The 26378-nt window shown below is 42.1% G+C and overlaps 1 protein-coding gene across 1 annotated transcript in view; it reads right to left on the bottom strand.

Moving 5' to 3' along the window:
• LOC144797882 (extracellular calcium-sensing receptor-like) overlaps positions 1-26378 on the bottom strand; it is a 328213-nt gene that overhangs the window by 71189 nt on the left and 230646 nt on the right. The window lies entirely within an intron of this gene.

The raw sequence follows: 26378 nt of genomic DNA, 5'->3' as shown, positions 1-26378 counted from the left end.
CTAATTAGTATTATCCCAGTCAAACTACTCAGAAAACAGAGTGAAATAAAAAAAACTGGGGGTAACCATGAAAGCAAATCCTACTTTCCTACCGTAACGGATTCACTAATCCGTTTTCTCTATCTTATTCATTTCTTACATCAGCACCCAAGGGCAAGAAAATGAATCTTGTTGAGGGTCTGGGAGCAGCTGGTTAGGAAGTACCAACCACCAGCGCTTCTGCTGAGGGATCTGCCAACCCAGTAAATCCTCTCATTTATATATTATTACCCTATTGTCTGGTTGTGTTATGATTGTTGTGGGGTTAGCGTAGAATCTTGGGGTATATTGAAATATTGGTGCTTGGTTCCAGGATAAGAGATGCTGTTTGCGGGCTGGTGTTGCTGGTGAGAAATAAATGTTCTCTGACACCCATACCTGCCTTATTCCTTCTATAGCTATGAGGACAGGATACAAACCAACTTATGCAAAGCACAATGGTTTACATTTTTTTTCTTTCCTGTTAGCCCGCTCTTATTATTTTTCCCGTACATTATATGGTTTCCTTTTTTTGTAGCTGACTTTTTTCGGTCTCTAGTCTCTAGTTCACTAAGTTATCTCCTGCTTTGTTGGTAATCTTTCTCTTTCTCCTATATATGCCTTGTGGTAAGACTAAGAATAACACATTTTTCTGATACTTTACTGTAAGTATTATAAATAATATTCACCATGTATGTTTGTCGAGAAGCCTTTCTTTATCCTGCTCAAATGTAAATTGTAAATGTAAATGTGCTGGACTTGTAAAGCGCACAGCTGCCCGTGAGCGTCCCGGCGCTTGCTTAGGGAACCCGTCCTGGTATTCCCCTGTGAGAAACCCCAGCAGGGTGTCCACAAGGTGAAAGCCAGGCATCCCACCGCGAGGGGCCATAGTGGAGATTAAGCAAGCTATTGCCCAGAGTCGCAGAGTGTGACCCCGTGAGTTGAGTAGGCACCAGAGCGAGAATTGTCGAGTCTGTGGAATTTTTGAGCCCGAGACCCGCTGAGGCGGGGAATCGAACCCTGGTCCACGGTCGATCTCAGCTTCCGGGTCTGCCGCCTCTAACCACTGAGCCACGCTTCTCCACTCTAACAGTTGTGTTCACAAGAGAGTGGTGATGGTCTCAAAATAGTATTATTTGGAAAGTAAAGTTTTAAAAAATATGTAATAGGATACAAAAATAAATGTAACCATTTTTTTAATGTTAGGCAGTTTAATATTACTTAATGAATACCTGAGTACTATTAATATTTTTAAATAGTTTTATTGCATTTTTAAAAAATTGTTAAAATATTAGTTTCAAAATACATGCTAAGATTATTAAAAAAAATGTATTGCCTAAAATAAAAAGGATTTTTGAACATTTAGGGGTCCATTAGGATGGCGGGTGGACTACAGTTAACCCCCCACCCTCGCAGTGCTGGGACCGGCCGCCAGTGTTGGCGCGGTCCCGCACCGACAATTAGGATGCAACCGCCACTGTGGCGGTCACATCCCGCATGTACAACATTGTGGTGGGTGGTGCTGTGAGCAGCACCCGCCACAATGTAGTAAATACATGTTGTGCATTGGCATGCACAACGGGACGGGTACCACGCGGTGCCTGCCACCTTGTGCATGCCAATGTAGGAGGGGACCATTGTATCCCCCAAGGGCATCCCCCTACCCTCCCAACCCCCTGGGGGCTCGCAACGGGCCCCCAAAGTGAACACTGCATGCCTTTCCATGGCGGAGTCACCTGTCCCTGTCCAGTAGAGAAGGTCAGAAACTTAGGGATTATTTTTGATGGGAAATTTAATTTTGGTCCCCAGGTAAACTGCCAAATTTCATTATGTTTTCTTCTTTTGAAAACTCTGAGGAAAATGTTCCCATATATCCCACAAGAGCTACAAATGATAGTGATGGTTGCCTTATTTTAATCTAAGCTGGACTATGTCAATGCTCTATTCCTGGGAATTGACAAATGCCACCTGCAAAAATTGCAGTCTCTGCAAAATGACGCAGCGAGAATTCTACTGGGTATCCCTAGAGGACAGCCAACGTCGGCCGGTATTCGATCATTGCATTGGTTACCTATCAAACAACGCATTGAATTCAAAACCCTAAGCCTCGTACATAAGACAATTTATGGTGGGGGAGCGGAGGACCTACACGATCTTTTTTCGTTATATGTTCCTCCCCGCAATCTTAGGTCAGCCAGTCTTGGTTTTATGAAAGCTACAAAGATCAGGAGGGCGAGATGGGGGGGTAAAGCAATAACACACTGTGCGGCAACGCTCTGGAACAGTCTGCCGCTCTCCATGAAGCTCCAACCTAACCTTCAGCTCTTCAGGAGGAGTCTCAAAACCTGGCTGTTTACAGCCGTTTAGGCCTCCACTATAATGTCCCCTCTTCATCCACACGACACTGCGCCAAGACGCCTCGGCAATCGAGCGCTTTACAAGCATATAAACAAACAAACAAGGCACAGCCACCATATTGCAGGCCATTTCCGCCCAGTAGGCAATCATGTTGATTGCTTACCGGCGGAAAAGCAGCGGACGATCTTTCCATCCACCAAGGTACCACCCGCCATGCTAATGTGGCGGGGGTAAAATACTGTCCGGTGGGGTGTTTAGGCAGGTGGATCGCCCCCACTGGTTGAGCGGTGGCGGTCTGCCCACCATCCTAATGGACCCCTAAGTAATTTTAATTTTAGGAAGACAATATTTTATTAATAGAAATTAATTTAATGTAAGTCAGAAAAATAAACATTGATTACAATAAAAATATAATGAACAAGACGAAGATGAATGTTTTCTCAAAATAGATTTTATTAGTAGCTAGAAAATTCGCTCCATTCATAAAAAAATTTAAAAAGATGAAACGCAGAAAGCCTCTTAATGTTCAGGGGAAGAATCAGAGACCCTAACCACTAGGCCACAGTGACTCATAGGGCCCCATTAGGATGTCGGGCAGATCACCACTGCCATGCGAGCGGTGGCGATCCGCCCGACATCCTTCCCCGCCTGCCACCTATTTCCCCCGCCATAGGAGTTGACCGGGCGGAAAAGGGTTTCATATGGTGGCGGTATCTTTTAGACACCGCCATCCATATTAGGGTGAAGGCCGGGAGATGCTTGCCGCCACAGAAAGACATGTGGGAATGTCTTGTGGGGGCCGCACGGTGCCTGTCACGTGTTGCATTGAAGGTCACGATGTGCATTTTTAGCATTGCGGCGGGAGGTGCTTTCAGCAATGTTAGGAATGTGGGATGCGCCAGCCAGGGTGGGGGGCGCATCCTAATGGCCCCCATGGGACCGCCGCCCTTATGGCAGGCGGTCCTGTTTTACGTGCCCGTCATCCTAATGGGCCCCATAGTTTTCCTTTTTAGTGCATTAAAGAAATGCATTTAAAATAGAAAACAGTCAATAATAATTATATTTTACACTTTCCCACATTTTAGCATAGAGTACAATTGGAGAAATTGTCCTTTTTTTGTTTTACAGATGTGGATGACGTGTGCAGTTGGGCGTATCTTTCTTCACTTGGTGGAGCGTTGCTAGCAAGTACGGATGCAAAAAAGCTCTGCGCTCAGGTAAGTCACAATTAATTTATTTTTATAAGACTGTAGCTGGCAACCTTTAGTGTATGGATAGAGGAGGGAGGTATTTAGTTAGTTTAAAGTGTATAAATATAGATTTGTAAGTTATTTTAACATATTTTTATTCCTATGCATGTAGCTGTTTTATGCTTACGTCGGGCTCTTGTTTTTGATTTACTAGTTTTGTTAATTAAAATTACTCGGAGTAGCACTTTTTATTAAAAAGGTAAATTAAAACAATCATTTTTGAGTTGTATAAGCTAAATTTCATGCATGTCGTTTTTTGTTTTTTTTTCAAAATTGAAATGCATGTATCAAACGAGGTGTTTTTGCATCTATGGAATTTTTAGATGGGCTTCAAACGTGAACATTCTCAATTTTGAAATATTGGATCACTTTGCAAGGATTTACGTCTGGCTTCACCAACAAAATGTCGAGAGAGGATTGCAGCATTGGATTCTTTGTTGTATTTTTTGCCAGCAAAATTTTATTTTTCAGGTTTTTTCTGGAGATGTGTGTTTTCAAGGGTGAACAGATTAGTTAGCACAATAATGTGGATTTAAAAATGGCAATGCCAATCTGTGTGACTTTATTAGAGTAATGCACAGGCCTGGTGATTGGATTCAGGATTTATAGAAAGCATTTTGGAAGTTTGTTGTGCTGGTGACTCTTGGATGATACTTGATTTGGAGTCAGCAACAAGTTTGAAAGAAAAAAAACATAAAAAGGTAGAAATATGTTTTTAATGTAATTAAATAAAGGTACTTGTATCAAAGACAAATTTTATAATTTAAAAAAACAGACAAGTAACTTATAATAGATGTAGGCTAGGGTTAGAAGTGTAGGATGTATGCAATATTGTCTAGGTAGTCTGAAGCCACCATCAACAAAAATTGATGAATTTGTCCCAATAGCCTTTCAGACATTTCTTTAGTTCTTTTTAAAGTTTGTGGTTTCAGACTACCAAACAAAGATTGAGTAATTGTCATTTCTTGGAAACTTTGCTCCTTCCCCAAAATTTCCAAAAAATGATAAATGTTAGGGAGTGATTTACCTACAGATTTATTGAAGGAGTTGTGCCATCCCTCCATGGCATTATTGGTCTTTGCTCCACCTTCTAAGCATGTTGTGTAACAGATCCAAAATTGGATAGGAAACCTTGGGTTCCTCCTTTGACCCGGTTTGCTTAGATGGGCAATCCAAGTGTCCTTAAAGTAATTTAGAATGGGGGCCAATGTATCCTCATTTGCTACAAATTACTCTGCTTCTGTTATTGACATGTAGTACTCTTCTACACAGTCAGGGAGAGAAAAGCACAATGCTGTTAGTTTTTTCAAATCAAATTGAAGTTTACTGTCAGATATGTAATCCTCAACTAAGTATGTTTTTTGAATTTTGCGCCAATAGGCCTGAGAAAAGTCAAAAAAACATCCTTGAATTTGGGTTTCCAGTTAGGTTTTGGTAATGGTGTAAATCATTGATAATTCAAAGTCGATTATTACTTTTCTTTTTTGGTGTTTTAGATTTTACAACTGATAAAAACTTAGTGAATGTTGAGAATTGTTGATCAGGGAGTAAACTGTATACTAAGGGAACTAATGTGTGGTTAATATAGGCAATGATAGTGTATATATGAAAAAATGGATGGGGCGTGCATTTAAACATCCCATCCAACATCCAAATATCACTACTCTCCAACTTTAAAAGATTATGGGGTATGCTAAAAATTAGAATACGTTTTTGAGGGTTTCGGTTGTCGTATAAGAGAAAATTTTGATTAGTAACAGTGAGTTTTAGTTCAGTAGGAATGGTAATATCTGAAAAGGTTAGGGGAGTTACGCAGAGCGGGTTACTTACCTTCTTTTCATTGGATACTACTCCATAAATATGGAATAGTAGTCGTAGTAGTCATAGAACTAGCTACATGCATAGGAATATGTTGTGAGACCTCCCTTAAAACGGAACCACAGGGTTCATTGGAAGGTGAATGCATGCAAGCTGTTTCATCTCATTTATATTTTCTATAGCCTCAATCTCCTTTGCTGAGGCAGAATGGTTATACTTGGTGGTTCTTTCAACCGTGTCACCCAGAGTAACCACTCTACCTCTGCAATGGGATGAGTAATATTGCACAAACCTCCAATGACTCCTGGGTTCAGTAACTCTATCCTTACAGTAAAGGTAGCCCGCGTGTTTTAGTAGAATATTCCCTCTTGCTGATGTCACATATTTTGCTTCTCTGCTTGTTGTCATTCCTAAAATATCTGAAAAAGAAGGGAGAGAAAGTTTTTTAAAGTAAGAATTTTTGCTTCAATATATTTATCCTGTGGACACAATGTGGTTAGTTTTTTTACACAAAAAACATATTCAATTTAGAAGTTTCAAATACAGTTTTATTTGTATTATAGTGGTAAATATTTAAAACCTGACAAAAAAATCTGTGTATTGTGTCTTCTGTAAAGAAAACAAAATGCTGCTTGAATTACTCAACATGTCTTTCAAAATTGATGGTAAAATTTGATTGTAAATTTTTAAGAGTTTTATGCTTAATCTCCTATGTCTCACTTTAGTTAGATTAATCACTAGCCTTCTTAGGCCTTTTGGAGGACGTTTAGGTTGTGGTTTTGCAGTTTTTGAAGATTTTATTTTCAATCTTTTTAATTCAGTTGGGTTGATCTAAAAAGAAAAGTTGATTTTTAAAAGTTGGTATTGTGTTTTCATTTTGTTTGAAAAAAAATGTAGTTATTGTGGAGGATGGCATATTATGTATTACTGGTAACTGACCTGGTTTGTAAATTTGAATTGATGATCCTTTGTAGTAGATGAAGACATGTTTTGGGCTTTTCTTGGTTTGTAGAATCGGAATTGTGATGAGGTTGATGCAACCTGTGAAACATATCAACAAGATGGTGTATGGTTTAAGATTGAGTGAATGGATTTTAGAAGGAATGCTGCTTCATGTACTTTTCAAGATTGGATTTATAGAACCATTATGACTTTGCTTATTTGTTCCTCATTCTCTGCTCACCATATTCCTTCATGTAATGTCACTTTAGTGGATTGAATAACATTTGAGTTACAATAGTTTGTGAGCCACTACTCACAGTCACCAACTTACCCAGGATCAAGCAACCTTTTGAGTTATAATAGTATTTTTTAATTCATTGACTACCCATCACATTCAGTGCTGCAAACACTATTTGGAGTTAGAATAGTTTTTGGGCCTCTTCCACTATCCATCACATTCACTGCTGCAAATACCTTTTGGAGTAAGAATAGCTTTGTTTGCCCAACTTCACTGCCAAACACTGTCCCTGCTGCAAACACCCTTAGGAGTTAGAATAGCTTTTTTTGGACAACTTCACTGTCAAACACTTTCCCTGCTGCAAATACACTTTGGATTTGGAATAGCTTTTTGGCAGCCATACACTGTCCAGCACTTTCCCTGCTGCAAACACTCTTTGGAGTTAGAATCAACGGCGTAGCTAGAGCTTGTGGCGCCCGGGGCTACCCTTCAGATTGCCGCCCCCCTGGGGAAAAAAGACGACGAGCACTTGAAAGAAGAGGTCAGAGAGACACGTAGTATCACCGCTAATAGTTACCTCGTTCATGCAGGCCTGCAGGGGGATCAAATATTCGTAATACAGCACACTGTCCCAGTTTTGTGCACAGACTGGAGTGTGTGCTGCGGCACAGACTGGGACAGTACTCCGAATCCATAATATAATCTTATGGGTTTTGCATTTTTCAGTTACATTCTTTAGGTAACTGGCACCTCCATTCAATGGAAAACAAGGGTGGATTCTGTGGTATGTTGTGGCAGATGCACTCAAAAAACAATCACTGAAAATGCAACAGGTCTCGCCTTTGATTAAGTTAAAAAACCATTTGCTTGGCTAATGGTATTGTATAATAAAAGCAAATGGCTTTATCTTAATGAAAGGCAAGACCTATTGACTTTTTCCACTCTGCAGCCTATCCCAGTCTTCCGCCTCTTCCCAGACTCTCCCTACCCAGAATGTTCACTTGCAGCCTCTTCCAGTTCCCAAACACTCCCCCCACCCTCTTCCATGTTCCACTCCTCAGACTCTCCCAGTCCCCAGTCTCTTCTACTCCACAGACTCGTTCTACAAACTCCTCACACAGACGTCTACATTCAGTGGGCTCTTCTATTCCCCAGACACCTCGACTTTCAGTACTCTCCTCCCCTTCTCCTCTCTCCAGAATCTTAATCCCAACCTTCTTCCATCCTCACGCTCTTTTAAGGAGGCGGCTCTCTTGCAAGGGAAGCAGACAAAGTCTCCAGTGCCCCCATATTCACATCAGAGCGTTTAGTGGCCTTGTCATGAGTATGAAGCACTGATGGTGAATCCTCTGGCATGGTCACAAAATTAGGGCAGACAAACTCAATTTCCTATTTACATTTTTAAATTGCAAACCTAGTGTATGTAGCTAAACATATTTTTGTAAACATTATACCCACATACGTAAGGTTTTCAATTAAAAAAGTAAATACGGACGAAAAGAAAGGCTGCTTGTCAGATGCCCTGCAAAGCACATTCCCCAAAAAACAATTGGAATAGAGACACAGAGCCTTTCAATGCGCACAAACGCACCTATAAATGTGAATATATTTTCATCTTTTCACATTGTCACCTCACATCTGCAAGCTATGCAAATTTTATAATTGGAGCATTTCAGGCAACCTTTGTCTTTAGCTGGCAGGCATAAGTCTGAAGGAACGCAATCTCTAACATTTTGCCTTAGGAACCTCAGGGGGTCAGAGCTTCTTAGACAGTAAACCAGAAAAAACTTGTTTGGTACAAATGTGCTGAACAGGACACCTTTGTGTACAGCAGCATCCAGTGCCCGGTGGTGCTCAATTTAAACTTACTGTGAACGAGGGAAGGCTGAGCGAGCTGTGGTGCCAAGATTTCAAGTTGCGTACAGGCCAGGGCAGGACTTTCTGCTTTTTTGTCAACACTCTGGGCAGCGCTGCCATAAGGTCCAGGAAGCCCTCACCTTGCAGGGTCCAACACGTTTGAGCAGCACAGGGACTGGAGGCACACAGAAGCTGAAGAACTCGGGAGCTTCCGTAGATAACTAACGCACGTTGTCACGTTGGGGTCAGAGAGCTCGAGGGCTCCGGCTCTGACGTGAGGTGCGGTGCTGCTGCGCCTGCGCAGAGCCGAGCTCTGAGAACAGAATGCTGGAGCAGCGCTTGCAAAACGGCGGCCGAGAGGCACTGGCTGGCCCGTTGCGGCAGCCTTTATAATTTATTTGAGGACACTGACTGACAGAAGTCAATGTACCCAAATAAATTATAAAGGCCGCCGCAACGGCAGTGCCTCTCGGCCGCCGCCCTCAAATTAGCGCCCCCCCTAGCTACGCCGGTGGTTGGAATTGCTTCTTTGCACCCTTACTCTGCTCAGAACTTTCTCTCCTGCAAACACCCTTTGAAGTTAGAATAGCTTCTTTGCACCCTTACTCTGTTCAGCACGTACCCGGCTGCAAACACCCTTTGGAGTTAGATTAGCTTTTTTTTGCCCACCTTCACTGTCCAGCACCTTCCTCCTGCAAACACCCTTTGGAGTTAGAATAGCTTTTGTGCACTCTTACACTGTCCAACACTTTCCCTGTTGAAAACACACTTTAGATTTAGAATAGTTTTAGCACCCCCATCCACATTGAAGTACTTTCCCTTCTGCAAACACCCATTGAAGTTAGAATAGCTTTTTCTGGCCACCTTCACTGTCAAACACTTTCCCTGATGCAAACACACTTTGGATTTGGAATAGCTTTTTGGCACCCATACACTGTCAAGAACTTTCCCTGCTACAGACACCCTTTGGAGCTAGAATAGCTTTTTTTGCCCACTTTCACTGTCAAGCATTTTCCCTGCTGCAAACACCAATTGGAGTTAGAATAGCTTTTTTGCCCACCTTCCACTGTCCAGCACTTTTCCTGCTGAAAACACATCTGGAGGTAGAATAGCTTTTGGGCACCCATACACTGTCCAGCACTTTCCCTGCTGCAAAGACCCTTGGAGTTAGAGTTTCTTTTTAGCCCCCATCCACTGTCCAGCACTTCCAAGCTGTTAACAGCCTTTGGAGATATTAGTTTTTCAGCACCTTCAACTGCCCCGCACATTCCATATTGCAAACACCCTGTGGACTTAGATTAGCTTTTGTGCTAACCCTAACTCTGAAAACAAAATGTCCTCCATTTTGGATATAGATTCATTTAGATTTAAAGGCACAACTATACATTGTTTGTTTGTACAAAGTGTTGTATTTAGGATGTATGATGTCTAATTTTCTTTAGTAATTATGTGGAATGTAAATAAGTGTTTGTAAATGTTGTCATATATTGGTGCAAGTGTTATATGGAATGTACAGTTTTTCCTTTTCATACAGAAATGTGACAAAGAGAGAATAAAAAATAATTAAAATTCAAAAGATATAAATAAAAGTACCGGTTCAAACCAAAGGAACTTGTGTTTGACCTTTAAGCAGATATTCTGAAATCAAGAAGGGTTTAGGCAATTTTTGTGTTTTTTGGTCTATATAAGGTCCAGCCTATTCCATGTTCCAAGGGGCCTAACTCCTTAGCTATCGAAAACCTTAACTCTGAAGCACTCTCCCAGCTGCAAACCCCGTTTTTTGCACATATCACTGTCGTGCATTTTTAAAATTTCCCAAATATTTTGAGGTTAGATTATTATTTGAGACAGTTTTTTCAGTTAAGCACTTTCCATGGTATAAAGACCCATTGATTTGAGATTAGCATTTTTACCCCCAACAACTGTCTAGCACGTTTCCAGCTGAAGGCACTCTTTGGAGTTTCATTTGTTTTTTTAACACTACTTCACTGTCCAGCACATTCCCTGCTGCAAGCAGACTTTGGAGTTCAAATCGAATATTTACATACCTTCACTAGACACGTTACATTGCTATCATGTATAAACTGCTGCAAATTTTATTTGGAATAAGAAGGGTTTTTTGAGCCGTCTTACTTTGAAATATTCAAAAGCCTATTTTGAACTAAAAAGTTATTTTTTTGCGCATCACTGTGCAGTATGTTTATAGTTCTAAAGATTATATGGATTTTGACAAGTTAGTTTTATTATAAAAAATGTCATGCTCATAATTCAGTATTTGTTGCAACTGTGATCGTACATATTACGTATCATTTAATTATTATTATATATATTTTTTTTAGAGTTTTCTATAGCGCGAACAAGACCCTGATTAGGGTATCAGAGCGCTTTACAAAAAAGCAGAGTAAGTGTAAAAACATTTGCAAAACAAAGCTGAGATAGTATCAAACGCATTTTGAACACATTTCGGCAGGTAACAGAGACGGTACTAAAGAAAAATTGTTCGGAACCGTGGGAACAAGTTTGAGTAAGGCAAAGGTGTCATTAAGGGGAGTGTAGAGAGAAGTTTGAAGTAATGGACTGGAACAATGCCTTGCAAGTCAGTGAAATAGCTGGTGTGCTAATAGGGCCTCATATGATGAGGCAGGTGCAAAGGTAAGGGAGGAATTTGCTCACTAGGAAAGATTTTGCTTCCCTTCTGAATAATGGTGTAGAGGAGATTGTTCTTATTGAAGTGGGTAGTGAGTTCCATATTCTTGGTGCCGCTCTTTAGAAAGCTCTGTTGGAAGTTTTTTTCTTAATGAAGCAAGAGTGTTTCAGGAGTAGGTTGTCTGAGCTCCTGGAGTGTCTGTTTCCTCCAGATAAAGTTAGTTTCTGGGATAGGTACTGGGGGGTGTTGTGGTGAAGAGCTGTGTGGGTGATGCAGGCCATTTTTAGGTGGATTATAGATTCAGAGGGCAGCCTGTTGAGGTGATATATGGTCACATTTCCTAGATACTGTTAGGAGTCTTGCTGCTGCGTTGAGAAAAACCTTTAGAGAGGCTGTAGAGATTTTGGGCAGTCCAGCGAGGGTAGTCCAACCTCGATATGACTAAAGCCAGACTAGGGACTCCATTACGATATCGGGCGGATTGCCTCCGTCAGGGTGGCGGTGGCCACCGCCACCCTGGCGGAGGCAATCCCCCCGACAACCACTCTCGTTTTCCCCTCCGCCTGATTAGGATGGCGGAGGGGACAATGGCGGACGGAAAGACTGTCCGCCGCTTTACCGCCGCGGTCGCCCTGCGACCGCGGCGGTAATAGATTAATATGGTGGCGGTGTCCAATTGACACCGCCAGCCATATTACAATGGCAATATGTAGAGGCCTTTCCGCGGCGGCAATGCCGCCACGGAAAGGCAGGTGGAGATTGGTGCGGGGGCCCCCTGCAGGGCCCCCAGGTTGCCACCACTGTCGGGGGGCACATGGGGGGTACCTATGGTACCCCCCCACATTTGCATATGCAAAGCGGCAGGTACCGCGCGGTGCCTGCCGCTTTGCATATGCAAATGGAAAAAAAGCATTTTTCTCATTGTGGCGGGCGGTGCAGAGTGCACCGCCCGCCACAATGCTAAAACTACAGGATGTGCCCGCCACTGTGGCAGGCACATCCTAATTCCCCCCACGGGACCCCCGCCCTTATGGCGGGTGGTCCCGTTCTGCGATAGGGTGGCGGGCGGATAATGTCTGCCTGTCATCCTAATGGAGCCCTAACTCTTGATTAGTGGTATCATTTTTCTGAGATAGCTGAGGCAAAAGCATGCATTTTTAGCCAACAGGTTGATGTGTGTTTGCACTTTAAGGTTTTTATCCAGTGTAATTCCAAACAATTTGGTGGAGTCCACCAGAATTGGCATGCAATTTTGAGCAGAGATCATCTTGGTCCATTCCTTTATATCCAGTGAGTTTTTAGGGGGGGGGAGATTAGGAGAAATTCATTTTTTTTGTCGGTTTACTTTCAAGAAATTGGTTGTTAACTAATGGTTGATAACTAACCCTGGGCTTACAACTTCGCTAATGCAAAGTTTGTACTAATTTGCACTTTGCACAGTACCAAAACTGTGCTTAATCACGTAGCATCTAAATAAACAATATTCTCAGATGCTTTGAAAAAGCAATTTAAAATGGTTAACAGCATATAACCAATTCACAAAAATGAACTTTTAAAATGAAAACATTAGGTAATGAGAGAGCTGAGGATTTTGGGGTCCCCCCTAACCTAGGGGGAGCACCAACCAGATGCCTTGAACACAAAGAGCATAAACAAAAAACACATTTTGTTGAACGTCAGTGGTGATCCCATCATTTTAGGTCCACCCCAAGCACAGTTATTGGCAAAAAACAATCCCAACCAAAGGCCCTGCAAAGCATTATGGGACAAGAATAGCAGTGGCAGTGAATATTATAGTATCCAATATTAAAATAATTCTACAAAGAGCTGCAGTTCCACTGGTCGTCCCTAGATGTCCCTCACAAGTCAAATACAAAGCATTGAAATTATTCTTACATCAAGCTGCAGTTGCACTGGTCGTCCCTAGATGTCCCTCACGAGTCAAATGCAAAACCATTGAAACCCTTTCATCAAGCATTTGCATTTGACTCGTGAGGGACATGTAGGGATGACCAGTAGAACTGCAACACTTTGTAGAATTCTTTTGATATTGTGTACTATATAATATTCACTGCCCACTACTAATTTCATCCCATAATGCTTTGCAGGGCCTTTGGTTGGGAATGTTTTTTTTGCCAATAACTGTGTTTAGGTTTGTCCTAACAGGATGGGACCACAACTAAATTGTTCAATAAGATGTGCTTTTTTGTTTTCAAGGCATCTGTTTGGTACTCCCCCTAGGTTAGGGAGGATCCCAAAATCATCACATCTCCCACTGCTTGCCAATTTTTCAGTTTCACTATTGTGAAAGTAATATATGTACTTTAGCATATAAAGGTAGAAAAGCTTATTTTATCATATATGGTCATGTACAGGAAACTTTTTGCAATTTTAGCACTGTACAGACAAGTACACAGTATCTTCAGCTATGCTATGCAGACTGTGTGTACTATGCAAAGTTTAAAGTATACTACGTGAAGCTACCTACGCCCAGGCTTATTGTTAACCAGTGGACGGTCTTTTCGAGAGCTTGATTTATCATTTTTATCTTTTCAATGGAAGTGATCTTGATGTAAAGTAGAGTATTGTCCGTGTAAATATTAAAGGAGATATTCAACTTCTGTAGTTGTTTGGTTAGTGGTTCGACTCAAAGTTTGAATAGCGCTGGGAAAAGGGTTGCACCTTGTGGTACTCCTAATTGGTTGGTTGAAGCGGCAGAGAGGTTTTTATTCACTATCAACGATTGCGTTCTGTTTTCCACAAAAGATTGGAACCATTGAAGGACTGTGCCAGAAAAATCCATCCTGTTTTCTAATCTTCTTAGAATGTTGTCGTGATTGACCGTGTCGAACTCTGAAGAGAGGTCAAGCAGTACTAGTAGACAGGTTTAATTGCCGTTGAGAGTGAGGAAGGCGGCATCTATTATATGCAGAATCGCTGTTTTTGTGCTATGACCGGGTCTGAAACTCAATTGGCAGTCGTTCAGTAGTTTGAAATATGTGACGTGTTGGTTCAGTTTATTTATTTATTTATTTAAGAAGTTTTATATAGCGCTAGCCTGACCGGAGGGTATCGGAGTGCTTCACATCGGTTACATACCATAGGAAAAGATAGCAGCACAAAGTACAGTAAGTCAAGACAGTTCCGCAATAAGAGTCACAGTACCAAGGCTGTGGAGGGTCCATATCAAGATCCTGACTGACATCGGAACTGGGGAGGGAAGTGTGAATCTCCAGGCTCCAGCTGCTCCTATCTGTTCGTCAGGGATCAGTCAAGGAAAAGGATTTTGAGTTGTCTTTTTAATTTAGCAAAGGATGGAATAGTTCTGATGTGCGGGGGAATAGAGTTCCAGATTTTAGACGCGTTGCCGGCGAAGGACCTGGCGGCGGTTTTCTGTTTTCGTGATTTTTGCGGGATGAGGAGTACCGTGTTGGAGCTTCTGAGGGTCCTGTTCTGGCCAGCTTTTTTGAGTTTGGTCGCCAGATATTCGGGTTTGCCTGTGATAAGGGCTTTGTGGGTGAGGCAGGCTGTTCTGAGGTTCGCCCGCAGTTCTATAGGAAGCCACTTGAGTTCTTTGAGAGCAGGAGAGATATGATCAAATTTCTTAACTCCAGTGACCATCCTGGCAGCCGCATTGAGAGTTGTTTTCAGGGAAGCAAGGTGTGTTTTAGCTATTCCGGAAAGGACTGCATTTCGATAGTCTGGTCTTGACAGCACCAATGCTTGGGTAGCTTGCTTAAGATCTTTGGCGGGATAAAAGGTTTTATTTTGTTTCGAAGCTTAAGGTTAAGGAAGGCACTCTTCGCTGAGATCTTAATGTGCTTGGTCATGTCCAGTTTTGAGTCTAGAGTAAAGCCTAAGGATTTAACAGAACCGGCCAGGGTAAGGTTCCCATCGAGCGCATCAATGGCTTTTATCCAGTTGACCATTTGTGGATATCTTCTTTGTTCGAAATGAGGAGGAGTTCTGTTTTGTCCGGGTTTAGTTTTAAGTGATTATTGGACAGCCATAGTTGCACTTCTCTTAGTGACTCGTTAAGTCTCTGTATGTCTTTTGCCGACGAGATTTCCAAGTAAATTTGAGTATCGTCTGCATATAAATGGAAAGGGATGTTAGCTTTCCTGAGAAGGGTGGTGAGGGGTTCCATGTAGATGTTGAAGAGTTGAGGGGATAGCACTGATCTTTGGGGAACTCCCCTGTTGATGGGATGGAGGTCGGACTCAAAGCTTTTGATTTTGATTCTTTGGAAGCGGTTGTGGAGGGATGAGGAGAACCATTTGAGGACCACCTCGTCTAGACCAGCCCTCTCTTCGAGGGCCTTGAGGAGAAGTTTGTGGTCTACCTTGTCAAATGGTGCTGATAGGTCTAGGAGAATAAGTAGGCAGCATTGGTTTGAGTCCAGTGATCTGTGAATGTCATCTATTATGTTAAGGATTGCGGTTTCGGTGCTGCAACCTTTCCTGAATCCCGACTGATGAGAGTCGAGAAGATTGGTGTTGTCCAGCTGTTGTGTTAGTTGTTGGAGTGCACATTTTTCTAAGATCTTGGAGAGAAGAGGAAGGTTGGAGACGGGTCTGAAGTTGTTTAAGTCATTTATGTCTAGGCCTGTTTTTTTTAGCAGTGGGGTGACTTGACCCACTTTCAGACAATCCGGGACAATACTAGTTTTAAGAGAGCTATTAATAATCCTGCACCAGAGAGTGGCTAGGAAGAGATTTAGCTTTTTAGTGAGTTTAGCCAGAAGGGGGTCTAGGGCGTGTGATGAGGGTTTGGAGGTGGAGATGAGTTTAACTATCTCTTCTTCTGGGATGGACTGAAAAGAGACCAGGTTTTAAAGGTAAGAGAGGGAGTGTTACCCAACACCTCACCCTGGCTGCTATAGGGAAATGAGGCGTGATTGGTGACGAGGGATCGTTTGATCTTGGAGGTCTTATCATTGAAAAAGTTGGCAAAGTTATCGCTCCGTTCTTTGGAAGCCGGCCCTAGGGATGTAACAGGTTTGGAGATTTGGCGTCTGATGATATTAAAGAGCTCCTTGGGTCTGTTTTTTGAGCTATCAAGAGCGGAGCGGAAATACACAGATTTTTTATTCTTGATATGTCTGTTGTAATTCTTCCGGACTTTTCTAAGTTGATCGCGATGAGTGGTGCTGGGCATGGTCCTCCACCATCTTTATGTAGCTCTTAGTAGTCTCCTTTCATCGTTGATGTCTGAGTCAAACCATGATCTGGACGGAATAGGACGACTTTTTTTTATTTCAGGGGAGCAAGTTCGTCAAGCAAGGTTACCATGTTTGTGTTATAGAGCGAGATGAGCTCAGTTGTGGGGAGCTCCATGTCACTAGGTAGGAGCAGATTTAGCCTCTCTTCCATGACATCCAGGCGAATCTGGGAGAGATTTCTGGACCACTTGGGGGGTCAAGGATCGGAGGCAGGGATAAAAGTCTTTGGTTAATGTGGAATAGGATCAAGTGGTCGTCTGACCAGTCCAATGGAAGAATATTGTCAATCGTAATTGCATCCTGGTGGGCGATGATGGTATCCAGGGTTGCACCTTTGTAGTGCGTTTCTTCTGAGCAGTGTTGTGAAAGATTATTGTCACAGAAGAGGTTGTTGAGAGATTGAATTAGAGAGGTGTTGGTCTCATTCCAACATAGGTTGAGATCACCCAGGATTAGGACGTTAGTGTCTTTGAGTGCACACTGGGCAATTAGGTCGGATAAGTGTTCCTCAAATGTGGGGATGTTCCCTGGGGGGTGATAGAGCAGATGGCAGACTATGTGGCTGTTGTCTTTAGTCTTAATGTTCACAGAAAGACATTCAAATGAGCTGTAATTGCAGGAGTCAATTACAGTGATGTCTACGTCGACTCTGTGGATGATGGCTATACCTCCCCCTCTTTGATCTATCCTATCTTTGTTGATGACGGAGTAGCCAGGAGGGACAAGCAAATCTAAGCAGGGGGGGTCTCTTTTAGCCATGTCTCTGTGATGAACGCAATGTCTAGGTCATGGGAGAGGATGTTTTCTGCTAGTTCTGTTGTGTGTTTGGTGGCTCATCTACAGTTAATGAGTAGACAGCTAGTGGATAGACTCTTTTTGCTAGGGTACTTTCATGGTGGGGCCTTAGGTATGGACGGGAGGGAGGGTGGGGGTCTTTTGGCTTTGGGGGGGTGTTCTCTTCTGAAGCCTGTGATCACTTGTATTTTGGATTCAAGTGAGGCTGTGGAAGGAGAGTCGTAGGTGGCGGCTAGGTTTGCTGCTTCTTCTTCGGACATTGCTGCTTTGGTCCTGGAGGGTCTATGCGCCTGGGATACTGCAACCAAACTTGGGGGACTCAGTAGCCTGGACATGGGGGATTTAGTTCTAGTGCGGGTCTGTAACGTGGACTCCACAACGGTTTTATTGAGACTCGGGGGCCGGATATCGCGGACGGGAAACGGATCGCATTGGGATTTTGGGAGGTTAGAGCTGGTCACAGGCGGTGCCCTTGTAAGGGATAGCTCGGACATTCAAAAGAGGGTCTGTAATGGGGTCTCCACAACAGTTTTGTTGGGCCTCAGCGGCCGGAGATCAAGGGCAGGACAGGGCTCGGACTGGGAATTTAGAATGTTAGAGTTGGTAAGAGGAGAGGCCCTAATAGGGGCTTGCTCGGCCAAACGAGCCTTGTCCAGGTTGGTTATAATTTCGTCAAGGTCTAATGTTGCTTATAGGTCTGAAGTTATTAAGGTCAGAGGGGTTTGCTGTTGGCTTTTTTAGGATTGAGCTGACTAGAACAATTTTTAGGCAATCTGGGATGTGGCCTTGAGCCAGTGAGGCATTGATAATTTTGGTCCAGAGAGGGGAGATGATATGGTGGATGTTGGTTGGCAATTAGAAGGTACAGGGTTGTTGAAGTGGTTGTTGGGTATGATAGTAGCTAAGGTTTGCGTAATGTCTCTGGGATTATAAAGTTTGAAGGTAGACCAGTGAGAGTTATTTTTGGGCAAAGGTAGATCAAGTTGATTAGGACTTTCAGCTTGAGCGTTCTGTAAGGTATCTGAGTTAATTGCTGTCATCCTTAGCTCGAGTTGGAGGGAGTTGGGTTTTGCTGTGAAGAATGAAGAAAATTCTTTGCCACTAAGCCATGAGTTCGAAGTCAGGAGAGTGCTTTTGGCCAATTTGTTAGATTGTTCATTTAATATTTCGAAGTGTTTATTCGGTCTATTTTTGGCATTGTCTAGTTCTGTTCTGAAGTAGTCTTTTTTTGATTGTAGGATACTTTTGTCGAAGGAGTTTCTAGATTTCCTGTGCAGATTGAGTTAAAGGGAGAGGGATATTGTCTCGATTTACGTTCCGTTAATCTTAGTTTACGTCTCTCTTCATTTAGGGTTCCGTTGAACCATGGGTTTTTGTCTTTGTCCGGTATTCTTTTGAGTTTTGGGGGAGCTACAAGGTCGAAGATTTTGATCATTGTGGAGTTATAGTGAGCAGTGAGGTCATTGACGTCTGACATTTTATTGAGAGGAGTGAGAACTTTCTCACAGTGGGAGGCTAGGTTGATCCAGTTGAGGTTTTTCGTGTCCCTTATCCAGTGTTTAGGCTTGACTATCTGCAAGTGAGTTTTGTTTCTAGCAGAGGGAATTAGGAAGGTTATAATATGATGGGATGACCAATCCCAAGTTAATATTCTTTTACAGTTGGGGGTATGAGGACGTTTACCTATGAGAATCCGTTATACAGGTGTACACGTTTTGCTGTGCTTTTTCTCAGATGGTGATCAAATCTGTAAAAAAAATATATTGTGTCTATGACCATGTTTTTCTGGAATTTGTGAAAGCAGAACTTTTAGTTAAAAATAACTTGCATTTTAATTAATGTAGTATATTTATTTTCTTTTATCAATCTTGTGTGTGATGTTGTTTGTAAGTTTATCACATTACTATTTTACCTCACTTTTTTTTCAACCAAAGCTTTTCATTTGGGTACACTCCACACTCCCGCTTTTCTATTCAACATATTTTTATTACAATCACTTTAAGGTTTTTTTTGGCAAAAACAATCTTAAGCAGTCTTAGACAATATTAATATGATATATTCTGTAAGTCGGTTGAAAACAAAACCTCTGAGCTCATCTAAAAACACTTAGGGCCCCATTACGATGGCAGGCGGACTTTGTCCGTCCGCCTTGGTAATGGTGAACGGGACCAAAAGCTAGAGGTGTGGTTGTCTCGCTAGACCCATTAGGATGTGCCCGCCACCATGGCAGTCGCATCCCACATATTTTACATTGCGGCGGAAGGTGCTGTAAGCAGCACCCGACGCAATGTAAAATATGCATGTGCACGGCGCTGTGCCTGCCACCTTCTGTATGTCAATGAAGGGGGGTACCATAGGTGCCCCCCATGCCCCCACACCCACGGGGGCCGGTAACAGGCCCCCAAGGCAATTTCCACTGGCCTTTCCATGGCGGCATCGCCGCCATGGAAAACCCTTTCAAATTGCACATCATAATATGGATGGCGGTGCCTGCAAGGCACCGCCACCATATTGTGTGCCATTTCCTCCCGGCCGGCAATCTGACCAGCGAAAAAGCGCCCAACTGACCTTCCGTCCGTCATGGTACCCCCGCCATAGTAATATGGCAGGGGGTAAATTGTGCTGTGATGTTGATCTGCACGACATCCTAATAGACCCCTAATTTTTCAAAGGTAGTGTTTTTGTGAAGTGGCTGTGACAGCTATTTTTTCAGTCTGAAAATAGTTATAAAAAAATAATAAAAATGTCATACAATATTACATTTCCTAATTTGTTTGGCATTTCATATTTTTAAGGATACTTACCATGATCATAGATGGCAGTGTTTGAATGCACTTGCATAGAGTTTGCTCTGCAACTTGCACCTGCGTATTGACACTGTGGAAGTTAGTGTACAAATGAATTTAAAAAGGTGGATGGCTGAATTTTAATGCTTTGGTATCCTACGCTGTTTTCAAAATAAAACCATGTTTTGGAATCGTTGAAAAAATGTGGTTCATACACTGACTGAATGCACAATTTAAAATGTCTTTTAAAACATTTTTTTTTATTTCACATTTCGAAATGGTCGCCATTTTGATTAGGTGTTTGCTCTGCTTGTGTAATGGAAATAATAGAAGGACAGCTTTTTCCTCAGTTTGAATGTGCTTTATTTACAGTCAGATTATCTGAATAACACCATTGTTGCACAGTATTTTGTTTATAAAATCATGTTTCATTGTTTCCCCTTCCACACTTACTTGATATGCAGTTGTTTTGAGTGGTTTGCTTTCAATTAATCGTTTTTTTTTTTAAATCGATAAAGGAAGTCACACAAATGAATACTCAAGTACACATTGTGTCACAGAGTTTATATTGCAATTATTTAATTAGTATTAAAAGAATTGCCGTACTATTAACTATTAATTCTTGATTATTAAAAATATGAATCGCAATTTTTAATTACTCACCCACCCAAAACCCCAATTTCTCTAGCATCTCGTCCCAGTGGTTTGCTGATTTTGTTTTTAATAGAAAAAAAATAAATTAAAGAAGTATTAAAAAATAATGCTGGTGTACTAAAAATATTATCCCTAATTTTAAATTACTCAAACACCCCGAAGCCTTAATTCCCTAGTATGCCCTCCCAGTGGTTAGGTGACAATTTAAAAAAAAAAAAAAAAATACCCTAAGGATTAATTATTAATACTCGAGTGCTAATATTAATAATCCATGTTTTAAATCACTCCCCCACACAAAACCCCTAATTCCCTAACATCCCGTCCCAGTGGTTAGGTGTCAATTAAAAAAAAAGCAACAACAAAAACCTGTAATAATAATGTATTCTCGAGTACTGATAACATTTATCCCATTTTAAATGACTCCCTCACCCCAAACACCTATTTCACTTGCATCACCTGCCAGTACTTAAGATACATAAATTATTGATGTTTGTTGTAAATGTATGCATTGTGAAATAATGCATTGTAAAGGTGTTTATAATATAACTGTATTAAAATTCGTCGTTATTGTTGCATGGTAAAAACTCGCGTTGTAAAGTCTTTTGCGTTGTAAAGTTGTAAACAAATGATTGTAATAGTATGCGTTGTAATGATTTGTAGAGTAACATCATATATTCCTCTCTAACTATCTTGGCCATTAGGGGGTATTCTGCCATGACCTATATTGTGTACAACAACCTAGATAAATGCTAGTAGCAGGTATTTACTTACTAAGTTAACTAGTACACTTCACTCTATTTTAGTCTTACCTGAATATACATGAAGCAATAGCAGGGAAGGCATCACAACTTCACAAATGAGTTCTCACTTCCAGCTCCACCCGGGTGAGCTCCAGCTGTAGGATTAATCAACATTTTGATCATCCTTCACAGGCAACAAAATGAAATTAGAAGACTGAGTTAATGAATTATATCAAAGCTTAACAAAGTATTTACACCAGAGTACTACAAACTGATGACACAACAAAAATTCCTGATTGTGTTAAAAAAAGAAAAAATGATTTGCCTAATGAGGAGCTAGTAGTAACTTAGGGCTTGATTATGATGGTGTTTGAACAATTGTCTGACCGCCATCCTATCAGAGGTGGGACTGCCCGACAGGATGTCGGTGGTCCTTCTATAGGCATTAGGACTGCAGCACATGCCACAGTACAAAAAGGGGACACTACACATATCCCTGCACTACGTGGCAAGCACCATGCAGTGCCTGCCATGTAGTGCAGGGATATGTAGCCTCCCAAAACACACCGCGTGCGGCCAGTGGGGGAAGGCTGCCCACTAGAGGCACCCAATGTCCCCTTTCTATCAGCCTTTTCATGGCAGGTGAACTGCCATGGAACAACTGGCAGGGAGAGACATCATAATCCCTACGGCAGTGCCTGGCAGGCACTGCCACCATTGTAGGGACTCAATTCTCCTCTGAGGGTCCGACAGGCTCCTTGAGTCTGTCAGAACCTGTCAGAACTGTAGCAGTTGGTCTCTCCGACAGCCACCCATCTGCCCCCATCCTAATGTGGTGGGCACAAAACATTATTAAGATGGCAGTGGGTCCACCACCAACGGGCTGTTAGTGGCGGTCCCCCCATCATCGTAATCAGGCCCTCAGTTACAAGATCTTCGAGTCATAAAAAATCGACTTAAAGTCTGGAGTGGACAAGCTTAGGTTAGGCATTTACGGTTATGCAACACGAGGCCTGAATGACAATGACAACTGATGTTCTTTGTTCTATATCTTAAATATGGATCACCTTTCATGCACAAGTGGATAAATGGGGCCTGTGTGGGCTATGTCTTAGAGGATCCTGCATAAGTTGGTGTTTCTTGCACCACATCCACCCCACCAAGTGTGAGATCCATTGATCGTGTAAATTAATCTACACCTCAATAAAATACACACAGCCCGGGGAAAGAGGATTAGGTGTTTGATGAATGGAAGGGAAAGGGGATCTGGGGAAAGGTTTGACAAAGAAAAACACTGCACTCAGACAACATTTATATGGGCAATGAGCATCACATAATTTGACATCAATCTGTTGTGGACAGGAACAAAGGATTGAATATGACACAGTATAGGTAAATGCATTGAAACAGACTTTCTGCCCCCGAGTCCCAACTTATCAGATATCAAAATGGTCTGTCTTCTAGGTTGGCAGTGAAGTGAACCAACCCACTCAGTTCTCCAAACATGATTGTTAAAAGAAAATGTATACTGTATTGCAAAATTAGAAGGTGCAATGCATTCTCCTTGGGAATGTCCATCACTCTTGGGTGCCTGTCTGGACTGGTCCAGTAGGTAAGCAGGAGTACTGAACTCATCTTTCACCTTTAGTTCATGCAGGAGACTATATGTAAAAGGCTTGCAGATTGTAAAACATACTGTATTTTAAAATTAAGGAGAAGGACAAAAGGAAGCTAAGCTTCATGAGGAGTGTTTCCAGAAGACACCAAGGCAGAGCAAAAGAAACAAGAGTATCTCTGTTGCCTCAAGTCGAACACATACACACACACACACACACCCACACACACACACACACACACACACAGCAGCATTTCACAAAACACACCTCTCTCCTTTCCACATAGCTGAGTACAAGGCCTCAAACTCTTGGTTTACCTTTGAACTGAAGCCAATAACTTCTTGATTCTAGCTGTTGATGAGGTAGTCACGCAGCTCCCATCCTGAGTTCTTCCATCCTCCTCCTGATTCCCAGTAACTCTATCCCTGACTGGTCAACATGACCCAATCAAGATAGATGTATTGTGCGCTGCTGTAGTGTTGAAGAATAAGTAGAAAAACAGACTTGTCGAATTTAGCACAGGTTTCTGTTTGTTAATTAAAGTAGCTACTCGGGTCCCTTAAGAACCAGAAAAAAGGAAAGGAACATGCAATCAAATCTAGCTAAGAGCTAAAGGGTCAATCACTTCCGGGGGTAAAAATGATATTAGGCCCCAGACATTGCAACTCAATTGTCTCAAGAAAGTTCCCACATTACAGCAGTTCAACACACACCCTCCCTCACTGTCAGCACGGCATCATGAATAATCAACCAATTTAATAGTCACACAATGACTCACTCATCATTGCAATAAATGTAGCTAACTCTTCCAATCCAAACATGGATAGTTTAGGTATTAGGTATTTATCTGTGATGCAGGCAGCACATTGGAATTTGGCAGCGACAGACACTCTTGTAAATCAATGATGGTCTTGTGCAGACCTGCTAGTGCTAGGTGATGCAAAAAGGGATAGGCATGCGAGTGGGGCAGGCAATGTCTCCAATGTCACAGAGAAATTGTAAAGGCTTCTTCAATGTACACTGGTCCAACTGCAATCCAGCAATATATGTGACAAAAAATGATGGGAGCATAAATCTTAAACAAAAATAATAATGTTCCATCAGCTACATTTTTTGTTTTACAAAGATAGAAGTTCAACGAGAAATAATTTAAAAGTTGTAAATGGGCCCTGGCATACTTGGTATGGGAAGTAGAGTGTGTCCTCAAACTCAGGTGGTTCACCCAGAAGTTGATCAGCTAACACACTTGATTCAATTTCTGATGAATTTTCCTTCTCCTCATCCTTTGCTGTTTCAGGAGTGGTATACAATGTTGGTTCATTTTGATCATAGTCAATCTCCCCATGTTTTGAGGTAAAAGACTAATCCTCTCACTCTAGCAACCACACCAGCTGCACTGAACACATGCCCAGCAGACACATTTCCAACAGCACAAGCCAGATACGTTATTGCCAGCCTGCTGAACTCTGGCCATTGGCGCATGTGTATGTGTAAATGTAGTTGAGCTTATATAGCGCACAGCTACCCGCAGTGGGTTTCCCGGCGCTTGCTTAGGGAACCCTTCCTGGTATTCCCCTGTGAGATAGCAGGGTATCCGCAAGGTGAAAGTCAGGCATCCCGCTGCGAGGGGCCGTTGTGGAGATTAAGCAAGCTATTGCCCAGAGTCGCAGAGTGTGAACCCATGAGTCGAGGAGGCACCGGGGCGAGAATTATCGAGCCCGTGGAATTTTTAGCCCAAGACCCCGCCGAGGCAGGGAATTGAACCCTGGTCCAGGACCGATCTCAGCTTCCGGGTCTGCTGCCTCTAACCCCTGAGCCACACTTCTCCATCTTCCCCTACCAATACATTAATTGATTTTGATTGCCTAAAATCTCTTTTGGATCATCCAGATACTCCTGGAACATACTGTGGATGGTCATTGGTACTGCCAATTGCTCATCCTGCTTTGCCATCACCTTTTGCACTGGACTTAAGCCCTGCTGATGTGAGACAAGACTGCCCTCTCTGGAAGTTGGAGGCAGCACTCGAGAACCGCAGGGTGTGACTCAAAGTTCCAGTCATTTTTCTTCCAAATCTCGGCATGCTCTACAATCCACCTCTTGTATTTTAAAATATACCCGTCAGAAAAAGTAATGAAAGTCGTCAGAATTTTCTTTTACCGTGGATCACGTAGTGTGGCATAGATGTACTCTGTGGATGCGGTGAGTCATGTTGCAGCCCTATATTACAAGCCAAACAAAGGATTAAGCTCTCAACCAAGGCATGCGTTTCTGTGTTTTTATCCACACCTGTGGGGGCGATCCTTTCAGACACCTTCCTTGCCTGGTCCTGTAGGAGATGCAATACTGGGATAGCTTTGCCCATCATACTGTACTCCTTATAATAGTGTGTGTATCAGCCACCCAAACATGGGTGATGGGTTGACTTCTATGCTTGGAACAGTTAACACCATGAAAGAATGCCTTGCATAAAGTGACTATCATACAGGAAAAAGTAACTATAGTGTAACTATAGTGTGAGGAACAAGTTTTATGCAGCCCCCAGCAAGTGAGGAAGAGTAATAGGTGGGACTGAGTATGCCCCATGTTTGGTTTTATGACTTGCAACAAATCTCTATTATAATTAAAACACCTCTCCCATACAAAATAACCAAGATTAAGGAAACCCATCTTCCTTGATTTAAGTCGACTTACAAGCAGAGAAACTCTTCATTGTATACTTCCCTCACACAGACTCCTCTGTTGGGGTGTTATGTTTTGACAGGGCACAATACATTTCACAATTTAAGAAACCAATATTAGGGACTTAGGGACTTTACTTAGAAAATCTTTTTTATAAGGTTTACGGAAATAATGTGCCGAATTACGGAAATATATTTTTAGGAAAATGAGCTGACAGTATTGGAAGCAATATATGGGATACATTGGAAGCATTATATATGAGATACAGTACCCCTGTGCATTATAAGGATATTGCAAGTCACTGAGGAGTTTCATAACCCTATAGAGAAATGAGGCCAAATGGGCAAGTTCCTTTATAAGGTTATAGAATTCCGAGATGACTTGCAATATCCTTATCCTGTAAGCCAGAGGGTACTTTTGTAACAGTCCCAGATACCCTGAATAGGCCTTGTGGACCCCCCAGGGTTCTTGGACCACATATTAAGATCCACTGGTCAAGTGCAAAATTAAACATGTTAAAAACATGTAAAATATACTTGCAAACAGGTATTTTTGAAGTTTAGAAATAATTTTAGAAGAGACTGAAAAAATAATGCCTGCACAACTGTGTTAGTGATTGAAACTGAGGTAATTAAAACTGGCTGCCAGCCCAGTCAACTCAAATAGACTGCCTGTTTCTCTTTCATGACATGCCTATCAATAAAGATGGATTGATTTTGTCCAGCCTTAAAATATTTTCCAAATTGTATATTTATA

Source organism: Lissotriton helveticus, chromosome 12 (assembly GCF_964261635.1).
Source record: "Lissotriton helveticus chromosome 12, aLisHel1.1, whole genome shotgun sequence".
In the NCBI taxonomy this organism is placed as follows: Eukaryota; Metazoa; Chordata; class Amphibia; order Caudata; family Salamandridae; genus Lissotriton; species Lissotriton helveticus.
Note: the sequence above shows the minus strand (reverse complement) of the source record. Positions and strands in the feature narration are given on the sequence as shown.